Source organism: Gigantopelta aegis, chromosome 9, assembly GCF_016097555.1.
Source record: "Gigantopelta aegis isolate Gae_Host chromosome 9, Gae_host_genome, whole genome shotgun sequence".
In the NCBI taxonomy this organism is placed as follows: domain Eukaryota; kingdom Metazoa; phylum Mollusca; class Gastropoda; order Neomphalida; family Peltospiridae; genus Gigantopelta; species Gigantopelta aegis.
In genome coordinates, this window is record NC_054707.1 from 37,504,506 (window position 1) to 37,518,200 (window position 13,695).

The following is a 13,695-nucleotide window of genomic DNA, read 5'->3' on the forward strand; positions in this document are numbered from 1 at the left end:
CAATTAATAATAATAATAATAATAATAATAATAATAATAACAATATTAATGTACATGCCAGACGCAGAAACAAAGTTTGTATTATATTTGTAGAAATAAAGTTTGTTATAAAAATAAATGGTTAAAGTACTGGGAAATAATTAAATTATATTACTGCCCCCACTGATAGCTGGAACAAGAACTTTACGTTTAGAAATAGACCCGTCAATAAATGTTAATACATGGTTAAGAATTTCAATGTCACCATTATTGTATGACATAATAAATATAAATTGTAAATTGTTATTTAGAGTACCATCGACGTCCCAAACTGCGTTCACCTAACGACAAAAACACGAATACGATATTTACGGAAATACTATTCTACATTTTTCAACTACAATAACGTGAAACAAAATAAATTGCAATCAAGTAACGTAAAAAATCAACAATGTGGACGTAAAACAAATCCATTCTAATAAAAAAAAAGTGAAACACCCTCCGTTAAACAGGAAAGGGTTCGACGTTTCTAACTGCGTTCAGGCGCATGCGTTTGCAAAAAGTATCGTACTGCGCATGTACGGTTCGTCATTTTCAATGTTTAAGGCAACTACATGAAAAAATATATGTTTTTTAATTATGTACAGTTGCGGAACACTTAATTTATAAAAAAAAACATTAAAGGAAAAATTCAATTTATCAAGTTATTCAAGCGTTCTGGCCCGGTTCCGCGTTTTAATCAATCACACATCGCTCACACTTGATGTCAATACTGATAGGCATTACGTTCATACCTGCGAATAGTTTGTAAATATAAAATTTTTAATGAATTGATTCTAAATTAACACAATTTATATACTCAAAATTATTTACAACTGTTATGAATGGATTATGAATACTATTCACTACAATAGAGGCACAAAAATGTAGCATATATTTTGCAGATCGAATATAATAACTGAAAACAAATTCTAACAACAGGGGTCTTAAAAATCGTAAAAATTTAATTCTTTGGCCTTGTTGATCTGGCACATGTGAGGTCATGTGATGCGCACCGAAAGTTAATTCATCTTTCTCCATTTTTAGTCAATTTCTACGAGTCATGTGGACCCGATATCGGTAATTTTAAGGAATAAATAAAAACGACTAAGTAAAATTAATGGTTTTGTATTTAGATACTGACTTTTCTCAACTTTATTGTTTATAAAACATTTCCTGAACTGTGAAGAAAAACCTCATAAATGAACGACATGCCGATGACAACAAATCGGATGCTGATTGCGCGAACCGTGCACGAGAAAACAAAGTGAACGGAATTTGAAGCATAACGCAGTTAGGGACGTTGACGATAGATAATATTTAATTTGGCAGTAAAAATGTATTTAACATTGAACTATTTTACACTTCCTATTACACTTCCTAGCCAACAAGTTGGGGAAGTTTACCAGTCCAATTTTAGTTGCTGATTTAAAACAATGTATCCTGCAACCACTATTGCAGATTCAATTATGATGACCGATTAAAGCAGTCATAAACGTATACTAGCAGATTATGACCTTTGACGTCACTCATATGACGTCACACGCATAGCTACATTACAAAATTGTTCATTTGACCTCTACCCCTAGGTCACCGTACAGAAATAACAGAAATAATAGCTTTTCCCCATAACTTTTTATGGTCTGCAGAATAAAAATAATAACTGGTTACTGACGTCGGATATCTACTTTATCCTGTTCAGGCCGAATGAGAAATTTCCCATTCTTACCTTCACAGGATAAAGTAGACATCCGACGTCAATAACTAGTTCTCTATTTAATAGTTAATTCAAGCAGACATTTAAACACGTGATCAACTGGAGATGACGTGACGTAATAGCATTGTTTGTAGTGGATGTGAGGAGTTCCACATCCCCAACATACAATGCATTTTGCTTCAGACAAGTTCAGTTGCAGTCTTATTCAGTCAAACAGAAACTCGTGGTACTTTTAAGAATATTATATATCGATATTGTGATATTTGCCACTTATGAATTGCGTCTTATATATATATATATATTATAGATATATATATATATTATATATATATATATATATATATATATATACATGTAAAAAAAACAATATAGAATAATGAATGCTGCATTTTACATTAATAAATGGTATCGTGTTATATAATAATGACAAACAAATACAAAAATTATCGAAAATAACTGAAGGTTCTGGCGAGGCTCGAACTCGCGGCCTTCTGCGTGTAAAGCAGACGTGATAACCACTATACCACAGAACCGCTGTTATCAATCACCAAACCATTTGACCCAAACTTACATCCACTAGAAATTCAAGCACGATTGTCTTGGGCACACATTTAGATTTTCTCGATTTAACACAAACATAAATCCGATTCCAATTGTAGAGGAAACCAAATTTCTGTGGGTTATATTTAACAGGAAGCTATCGTTTGTGTCCCATTTTAAATATGTTAAAAAGAAGGGCTTGAAAACTATTTTAAAAGTTATCTATAATACAGAATGGGGAGCAGGCCGAAAGCCGTCTGTATAGATTTCTTGTGAGGTCCAAGCTTGATTATGGATGCATTGTGTGGTTCGGCACGCAAGTTTTACTTGCAGATGCTCAATCCTATACATAACCAGAGACTTTTAAAGGATTTGTTTTGGTGCGTTTATAACGTTGATGCACAAAGCTTACTCTGCAGTATGCCACTAAAATTTAAATTGTTACCGAAACATCCTACGCATAATTCGGTGTTTGATAACAAATATATGAAGTTGTTTGATGCAAGGCCGATTGCTATCCTGACCTTTGGTTTTCGCATTAAACGTTTTTTTGTCGGTTTCCAACATTGATTTAACAGACACTTTGGAAACTCTTTCATATTTTGTTTTACCACCTTGGTGAATCAAGACACGCAAAACTGTATTTGATCGTGTGCATCTGAAGAAAGATCCTACAGATGCTGTTATATACAAATAATTCTTCGTTGAAATTCAAGACCCCTACCGTGATTAAATTCCTGTTTTTTACAGACGGATCACAGGATGGGAATGCTATTGCATGTGCTACAGTTTTTTTCCACCAGACACAATACTTTCCATGAGACTGTCTGATTCAGCATCAATCTTTAGTGCTAAAGTTTGGGCAGTCCTTACAGCATTGGAGGAAATAAAGGATTCTATTACATTCAGATTTATAATTTTCCCAGATTCACTTTTGTGTCTCCAAGCTTTACGAAATATGAAGCTGGAACTATTCATTTATTCTGTATGTGTATGTGTATGTGTATGGGGTGGGGGTTGGGGTGGGGATGGGGTGGGGATGGGGTGGGGATGGGGTGGGGTTGGGGTGGGGATGGGGTGGGGTTGGGGTGGGGTTGGGGTGGGGTTGGGGTGGGGTTGGGGTGGGGATGGGGTGGGGTTGGGGTGGGGATGGGGTGGGGATGGGGTGGGGTTGGGGTGGGGATGGGGTGGGGTTGGGGTGGGGTTGGGGTGGGGTTGGGGGTGCGGTGAGGGTCAGTTGTCCCCAAGCTGAGCACAACCGTACACTGTATTTAGCTTTATTTTCTTTGGTTTAATAACTTTTCCATCTTATGGTCTACACAAGCAGATAAAATGTATTTGGATTTTTGTTTAATTAATAAAACACTGATCTTTCATTAAAGGGACATTCCTGAGTTTGCTCCATTGTAAGATGTTTCCGACTAATAAAATATTTCTACGATTAAACTTACATATTAAATATATTTTCTTGTTTAGAATATCAGTGTCTGTATATTCAATGTGTTTCTGGTCGTCTTAATATTTCTAAGAAGACCAAACTGGATTTTGTCTTCAAATAATTTCGTAAATAATATTTTAGGAAATAAAATGAAATTTAACCTACCGTAGTACAAATATTAGAACGATGAGAAACACGTTTAATATACAGCCACTAATATTTTATGCAGAAAAATATATTTGATATGTAATTATAATCGTTAAAAAGTCTCTGTTAGTCGATAACATCTTAAAAAGCGCAGTAAACTCAGGAATATGAGAACGCTTAGCAATTTTCCTTTTACTTTCGTGTAAATTTACTCTTGAGCAAACTTGCACGTGGGAGTAAATTTTTTGCATTCGTTTGGGGCTTTAATAAATAACCGTGATTAAAATGTGCTGTGGTGTCGTCATTAAAAAACCCATCCTAATGGATCTAATGAACGGAATTGATGCTTAAAAGTATCTTACACAATCTTTAATCAACAGTGATTATACCCCCAATAGGATCAGGTATTTTCTTTCAATTCTAAAGTGTTTGCTTTTTAATAATTGAAACATTAAAGATCGAAACAGGTTTTGATCCCCCAATAGGATCAGTAATGTCAGTTCCGCCCCCCCCCCCCCCCCCCCCCCCCCGCCTCCCCCTCCCCCTCTGCTAACCTCCTAACAAGTTCTGTATTTGGTCAGTTTGATTGAAATCAGCTCCACTGGGGCCCATTTCATAAAACATCGTAAAATTACAACTGCGACTAGCACTGACCACTGTGTATCACCTTAAAAAAAACCATGGATTCTAAGGTAGTAAAATATGCCGAGTTACTGCTTAGATACAGGGGCGGGACATAACTCAGTGGTAAAGCGCTCGCGTGATGCGATGTCGCTCTAGGATCGACCCCTGTCGGTGGCCCTTTAGGCCATTTCTCCTTCCAGCCAGTGCACTACGACTGGTATAGCAAAGGCCGTGGTATGTGTTATCCTGTCTGTGGGATGGTGCATATGAAAGATTACTTGCTACTAATAGAAAAATGTAGCGGGTTTCCTCTCCATGACTGTCAGAATTACCAAATATCTGACATCCAATAGCCGTTGATTAATAAATCAATGTGCTCTAGTGGTGTCGTCAAACAAAACAAACTTTAACTGTTTAGATACGGGCTACGGTATTTTTTATCTCACAAAAGTTATGAACTACTATTATAAAGTTTAGACCGTGAAAGCAATATTTAACGGTTGAAACTTGGAGCTAGAAAAAAAACATTTTTTGGCAAGATAGATTATATTATACTTTTAAACACATCAGTGTGAACCCAGGTCTATATTTAATTTCCATATTTACGGATTCTGTCTTCTCGCCTATACTACATTATATATTGGTGTAACGACAGTCTTTTTCAATAGCCTCTGTATACACACAACATTCATTCCAGTTTTGTATCCACGAAATAAAGAAAGAAAGAAATGTTTTATTTAACGACGCACTCAACACATTTTATTTACGGTTATATGGCGTCAGATATATGGTTAAGGACCACACAGATTTTGAGAGGAAACCCGCTGTCGCCACTACATGGGCTACTCTTCCGATTAGCAGCAAGGGATCTTTTATTTGCGCTTCCCACAAGCAGGATAGCACAAACCATGGCCTTTGTTGAACCAGTTATGGATCACTGGTCGGTGCAAGTGGTTTACACCTACCCACTGAGCCTTGCGGAGCACTCAATCAGGGTTTGGAGTCAGTATCTGGATTAAAAATCCCATGCCTCGACTGGGATCCGAACCCAGTACCTACCAGCCTGTAGACAGATGGCCTGCCACGACGCCACCGAGGCCGGTCTTACACCGATGTACACATTTTCAATATTATTATCAGGGGCGGAATGTAACCCAGTGGTAAAGCGCTCGCTTGATGGGTGGTCAGTCTAAGATCGATCCCCGTCGGTGGACCCATTGGGCTATTTCTCGTTCCAGCCAGTGCACCACGACTGGTATATCAAAGGCCGTGGTATGTGCTATCCTGTCTGTGGTATGGTGGATATAAAAGATCCATTGCTACTAATGGAAAAATGTAGCGGGTTTCCTCGCTATGACAATATATCAAGATTACCAAATATTTGACATCCAATAGCCGATGTTAAATACATCAACGTGCTCTAGTAGCGTCGTTAAACAAAACAAACTTTAAATTTAACTTTATTATTATCATATCCTTCAGACGGACAAATTTAAAGCAGGGTATATTCATTCATTCACTTTCAAAATTATCATTGAGCAATTAAAGTTCTAAACAGGTTTTGATTCCATTAATTATTTTAAAGCATAAACAGCTAACCAAAAACTTTAGCCTCCACCAACTAAAGTAAACTTACTATACACTAAGTATGTTTTTTCTCTTGAGCATGATTAAAAAAGTAGCGGCCAACGGTTTAACACGGAAAGTGATTTAAACTGGTCCAGTGGTAATAATTGAAGAGAGTTAGGGCTTATTATAGAGGCTGCATCCCATAAATCCATTCTTAAATCAGAGAGGGAGAGGGAGAAAGAGAGACGGACGGAATGAACGAGAGAGAGAGAGAGAGAGAGAGAGAGAGAGAGAGAGAGAGAGAGAGAGAGAGGGGGGGGGGGGAGGAGAGAGAGAGAGAGAGAGAGAGAGAGAGAGAGAGAGAGGAGAGAGAGAGAGAGAGAGAGGTATGAAGAAAATCCTTTGTTTTATACGTGCATGATAACTTTTATTTTTGACAACTTTACGAAACAAAGCTTTGACAGCAAGACCATCCATGCAAGATTTATTTCTATTCATACCTTTTACTGTATTAGTTAATACTTCAATCGATATTTCATTATCAAAAGTTTCACTTTCAGTTTTGTTTTATTCTTTATTAAAATGCGTCCTTCTTTAATAGTATCTGTATCTTCTTAGGCACGCCTATATAATTTAAAAATAAAAATCATGTGGACATTGTACTATATATTCCGTTTTCCCTTTATAATCCATTAATTTTTCTTCATTCATTTCATTTCAACTTATTTTCATGCTTATATCCAATTAAGGTTCAAGCACGCTGTCCTGGGCAGATACCTCAGCTATCTGGGCTGTCTGTTCAGGACAATGGGTTAGTTATTAATTATTGTTAGTGGTTAGCGAGAGAGAGAGAGAGAGAGAGAGAGAGAGAGAGAGAGAGAGAGAGAGAGAGAGAGAGAGAGAGAGAGAGAGAGAGAGAGAGAGAGAGAGAGAGAGAGAGAGAAGAGGGTGTAGTAGCCTTACACCTACCCATCGAGTCGTTTAAACTCGCTCTGGGTGGGAGCCAGTACCGAGCTGCGAACCCTGTACCTACCAGCCTTATGTCCGATGGCTTAACCACGACGCCACCGCGCACGCGCACGCACACACCATTTGTTAAAATATACCTCCGGATCGGTCAGCGCCACCACAGGCCGATAGATATTATTTTGTATGCCGTCCCATAGGACCACCGGCAATTATTTTGGCAGGTTTTGATTCGGTCTGGCAGAATTTGTAACCTGCAGGACTGAATATCCAGCAGGAATTTCAACCATGATGATAAAAATATAATAAAGTTAGTTTGTTTTGTTTAATGATACCACTAGAGTACATTTGTGTATAAAAAGTAGTGAAATCCCCCCCCCCCCCCCCCCCCACCCCCCCCCCACCCCCACCCCCCCCCCCCCCCCCCCCCCCCCCCCCCCCCCCCCCCCCCCCCCGGATTTTGATCAGGGTATGGCCCTGGAGTACATTGATTAATTAATTATGGACTACTAGATGTCAAACATTTGGTAATTCTGACACGTTGTTATGAGATGAAAACAAATTAGAATACTTTATTACCTTAAAAAGAAAATTGTATTATATCAACAATTATATCGACAGAGCACACGATACACATAAGAAAAGTTATATACAACAGACTGAGAACATACATACAAAATAGGTGAAAATTCATAAATTGGTTAATTGGAAATAAATTAATTAAGGACAGTTACACTATATCACAGGCAAGATTTAAGAAAACCACTTAAAAGCGATATTAATATAATAATAATAAAAAAAAAATAAAAAAATAACGCCCAACGTGGGGCTCGAACCCACGACCCCGAGATTAAGAGTCTCGTGCTCTACCGACTGAGCTAGCCGGGCACGAATGAAAATGTCTGAAATACACAATACTATCAATGTTAGAAATCATTTTGGCGCCAAAATTATAACATTTCTTTATTTTTATTTTTTATTTTTTTCACTAGATTTGATTTTAATTTAGAATATTTTATGACTCTATATTATTTCCGGCATGATTACGCCTTATTAAACACAAATACTACTCTACTGTCCCGGTGTTAGAACAATGAAGTAGTCTTCCTTTGGTTCAAAAAATAGCCTTTATCGAACAGAGCCCGCAGTTGGAGAAGGGAACACTTTAAGTTCAAACTGGTTCGGGGACCTGCTCCCCAAAAGATTATTTCAACTTGAAGGTGTTGGAATACAGCATTTTCAGCCTTTTGAGCACATAACCCGCCAACCCTGCCGTACTAGAGCGCCCACAGGGAACTCGTTTTCTTAGACTTACGGAATTTACTACAAGTGCAAGACTGAATTAGCCTACTTTTGAGCCGATTGTTTTCGAAATTGCACACAAAAATAGTTGTTGTTTTTTTTCTTTCTTTTTTTTCAAAATACTCTTTTTTTATTACGTCCAACCAAACTAAATTATTTACAAAAAACATTTTTGTAGGAGGATAGGACGGACGTTTGGACGGTTATAATCGCAGAGCGGCAGAGTACTCTGGCTACTGAGTATAATAATAGGGAGAAATTATTTATTTAGGCTTATGTTGGTCAACAGGCATAGACTAGGGAGAAATTACTGGGGGACCACCGGAAATAAAACAGTTCCATAGGTCTACATTTTGTTTTTGTTTTAAACAATATTTATTCCATCTTTTTATAGTAGGCCCTAGTGGGTATCAGTTACGAAATACATGTATACAGACAGTATACTCACAACATAGACAAAACAGACAGTACATACTCACAACATAGACATAAAACAGGTGAAAATATATAAATAGGTTAATTAAAAACTAAATTAATAATTTAATTTAAAACTACATTCCCTGGAATACTTTTATTATTTAAGCATATAGAACAGAAAATCCAATTACGTTTGGTGCATATATGACGCCGCACTCCGCATTGGTTTTACTACGCTGGCCAGGTCAAAAACAAAGCCATGATTTTGAAAGTGGAACACTTTTGACGGGCTCGTATCGATCTCGGTTTTCATTGGCTTATCACAAGTATAGAATTCCCCAACAAGAGATCACGTGAGATTTCGCAATTTTTGAACAAATTTAACTGTCTTGATTGAGGGGTCGTCTCATATCTCCAAAACATATTTATATCCATAGAGGTATGGTACAACGCCTTTCCAGGGGTCGGTGAGTGGGGGATTTGACTTGAAATTTTGACAGTGGCCAGCTGTTGGCATACGCGTTACATGTAAGGGGGTGTTACTAATTACGTAACGCTCTAGGGGTAGAGGAAGAGGGTACTGTGTTCGATTTACGTAACATTTTTCAAGACTATATGCTATTTTTATTCATTACTTAGACCTAAAAAGGTGGAGTTTTTTTGGAAATGCGCGGTCAGTCTAGGATCGATCCCCATCAGCGGGTATACAAAAAGACCATGGTATGTGATATCCTGTCTGTGGGATGGTACATATAAACAATCCTTTGCTAAAAAAAAATGTAGCGGGTTTCCAAGGCGCGTGTGCAGGGATTTCAGCGGGGTTGGGGTTATAGACTGTGTTAAGCGAAGTTTATATGGGGCCAAGCTCCCCCCAAAAATAAATGTTTAAGCTTGGGCAAGTAAGGGTTTCGACCTCCAATACCTTCCCCCTGCACATGCACCCGATTCCTCTAAGATTATATGTCAAAATTACCAAATGTTAGACATCCAACAGCAGATGGAAGGAAGGATAGGATATGTTTTATTTAACGACGCACTCAACACATTTTATTTACGGTTGTATGGGGTCGGATGATTATTAAATCAATATGCTTTATCTTTGATGTCGTTAACCCCCCCCCCCAACTTTACCCTTTCCAAACGAAATAATATTTATTTGAATTTGTCGATTTTAACACGTAAAATTAAGAAGTGAAAACGTTCATCGTCTACTTTAGTATATTTTATTTTAAAAATATATACATGATTAATGTGTTACTAGTATACAAACTAAACTTTGAAAATTCTACTAACACTTTATAAAATAGGAAGGTACGACTGTCGATAATACGTTGTCAAGATCAAACCGGTTTTAACTAAAGACTCTAGTACCGTATCCTCAACCGAACGTTCTTCGTACAGTGCAAGATTTCTCTTTTAATTTTTGAGACGAACCCTACAATTTGAAATCGGCAAACACACGTGTTAACTGAAACTGACAACAGGCTGTCGTCTGTGCTTTGCCGAGCTATGGGGTCACAGGCGACGAATCAAACGTATACGTTTGACGATATCCGTTCATAGCGAACACACACGACTGTTTTTAAAAATGCATTTGAGCATGTATTTCACATTTGTACATGATGTTATAATATGGTAACCAGAGAATGTATCTTTAAGAACAGTCACACTGCATATTATATTACTGATGTGCTGTGGTTTCAAATTAGGCTGCATACACTACATACCGTACGCATATAGGTACGTTAGAATGTTATCCCATCATATTCCTTGCACGGGTACTCGAGTCCTGTGAATGGACTCGAATCTTGCTAGACTCGACCCGTCCCGAGTACTCGAGTACTCGTGGAGACCCTAGTCTGGGTGGCCCCTCTAGCAGGGGACCCGGGGCAGTTTCCCCCTTATAAATCCGGCACTGGCGATTTCGACCAGCTTTAACCGGCAAAGGTTCAAAGGCCGAGTATGTCGATTTTTGCCCAGGAAAATTAAAGGCGCAGATCCTAGTTTCAGCCCGTGAAAATGGACACTAAGTTACTAATCTACAAACCTGCAACACACATTTGGATATGGTTATAACAGAGAGAAGCCAAAGTCTGCGATTTTTAAACAGGGGAAATACCGTCAAAAATAACTGGAGTTTGTCTCATTAACCATTACTTCTTAGACGAACGTACGTTTGTAAAAACTAGGGTATGTCGCTTTGATAATTAATAATGAATGAACAGAAGACGAAAAAAAAAAAAAGACTTCAAAAGTATAATATATATATATATATATATATATATATTATATATCGTTAAAAGTGTATGTTTATCTCTACATGACAGGCTTGTTTCGTGCATGCATGGTTCGACATGTCCCGTGTAGTATTCGGTCAATTTGTTTTACTTGTCTTACTGACATTGTTGTCAAGTGAACGAAAACGCTTCAAAATTTGTAAAAAAAATTACGTTTTTTACATTGTAGCATTTTTAGTATGCCAAGAATACCCAATAATTTACGCGAACGGGCGATTGGCATGCTTGATGCTGGCGTGTCGACAGAAGACGTTGCAAGGCATGTTGGGAGTTCTAGTCGAGCGATACGAAATCTTCGCGTAAGATTTCGAACGACAGGAAGCACCAACGACTTGCCACGTCGTGGACGTCCGCGTGTTACAACGCGTGGACAAGACCGCTATATCATGAACACGCATTTGCGCAATCGACTCCAAACTGCCACTGCTACTGCTGCTAACACACCTAGGCTTCATAATAACCGAATCAGTGGGCAAACTGTTCGTAATCGTCTGCGGGAGAACGGTTTACATGCACGACGTCCTTACGTCGGATGCGTTTTAACGCAACGTCATCGTCTAAATCGTCTTAATTGGGCACGTGTACACACTCTTTGGATACGGCGACGCTGGAATACCGTTCTTTTTTCGGATGAATCCAGATTTTCTTTACAACGTGGTGATGGCAGGGTGCGCGTCTACCGTAGGAGAAATGAACGCTATGCTGACTGTTGTGTTCTTGAACGAGATCGTTTCGGGGGTCGGGGTTCTGTCATGGTCTGGGCAGCCATTGCCCATGGTTATCGTTCACCACTAGTCGTCATTAATGGCAATTTAAATGCTCAACGTTACCGCGATGACATTCTCGCTCATCACGTCATTCCTCTGTTCCATAACAACGCCAACATCTCGATTTTTCAGCATGATAATGCCACCTCTCATACACCTAGAGACACTGTAAATTTTCTTAGGACAAATAACATTGATTTCATTGATGACTAGCCCGCTAAAAGTCCTGATCTCAACCCCATCGAGCATGTCTGGGATAGTCTGGACAGACGATTGAGGCGTCGTCCCAACCCACCCGCTAACGTCAACGAACTTCGTCAAGCGCTCATTCAGGAATGGAACAATATTCCACAGGCAGAAATCAACACTTTAGTCAATTCTATGCGCCTGCGATGCACTGCAGTGGTCAATTCAAGAGGTGGTCATACCCGTTATTTAGTGCGTGTTTTTATTTTTAACCCCTACCACACTTGGTCAAAATTTCTCCCAGTTTGTTAACCTATGGCCATGATTTTTGCACCAAACGATGCATCATGGAACACTCTTTAAACGCATATATAACAATTATCCCCCCGGTTTATTTTCATCAAGTTATGTTCAAGGAAAGTTAGCGGAAGTTTCTTATTTTGTTCAGTATGTATGTATATATATATATATATATATATTTATATATATATATATATATATATATATATATATATATATATATATATATATATATATATATATATATATATATATATATGTTTATTTTAGTTTTGTTTAATTTCGTACAATTATTTTACACTGTCGTCGTTTTGATCACGTACAGAAAAATAATAGGTGCGTTGTCCAATAATTCTATGATGTGTATAATGTTTATATATGTTGATATCTCAGTAAACGCGTACACCAACAAAAAACTAATTTAGTAAAGCAGGTTTTGTTTTCGTTAATAGCATAGCGACGTACTGGGCCTCGTTCCACGAAGCGACCTTAGCTCTAAGTACACCTTAGTGCATACGGCATTTGGGGTCCTGGTACATATTTCTGTTTCACGATACTGCCACGTGATTTAAGGACACTGATATGGGGTACATGTCCAGTACATGTGATCGGTAGATGGACACCTGAAACAAACACCGATTTAGGGCGAACCATACCTGCTTGAACGGGACTAAGGCCGAAATAGCACGGAATTCGAAACTGTTTTAGGGCGACACGACCCAGAATCCCGCCACGCGGCCGTTCGGCTACCTCGCGTGACTTCTAGTCCTCCCCGTTTTATATGTTATAGGAGAGACTCGAGCTACCGTTCCATGAACATTGAAGAATAGCTAACCGTGTAATGGAGCCATGCGCATGCTAAACTAGTGCTACACTACGTATCTTTTACTATATAACCCATTACACTAAGAGGGTGTGCCAGTGACCCCCACCCCCACTACAGATACCGTTCCCTTGGACCTGGTAGGAGTTGGGGGTGGCAATCTCTAGAAGTGTGGTAGAATAAATAAAACAAAACACACATATTTTTGGTTTTAAGTTTCTATGAGCCCGGACCAAATTTCACGTAAATCTACGACTAAACCATTAACAAGTCAACAAATATACTTTGGAAGTAAATCTATTTCTTTATTCTTTTTTGTCCTTAAAATACTTCACTTTCGTAAATGATATATTTTTCTGTGTAAAGTAGATGCCAACACGGTTATATGGCATCAGACATATTGTCAAAGACCATACAGATAATGAGAGGAAACCTACTGTCACCAAACAATGTACTACTCCTTCCGATTAACAGCAAGGGATGTTTAATAAGCAGTGCCATTCCTTGACAAACAGGGGCGGGACATAGCCCAGTGGTAAAGTGCTCGCTCGATGCACGGTCGGTCTGGGATTGATCCCCGTCGG

At 38.5% G+C, this 13,695-nt stretch overlaps 2 non-coding genes across 2 annotated transcripts; both read right to left on the reverse strand.

Annotated features, from left to right (window-relative positions):
* Window positions 1-2,195: 2,195 nt before the first annotated feature.
* Window positions 2,196-2,268, reverse strand: Trnav-uac. The gene has a single exon. It is a non-coding gene; the product is annotated as a tRNA-Val (tRNA).
* Window positions 2,269-7,834: 5,566 nt separating this feature from the next.
* Trnak-cuu lies at window positions 7,835-7,907 on the reverse strand. The gene has a single exon. It is a non-coding gene; the product is annotated as a tRNA-Lys (tRNA).
* Between the last annotated feature and the right edge of the window lie 5,788 nt (window positions 7,908-13,695).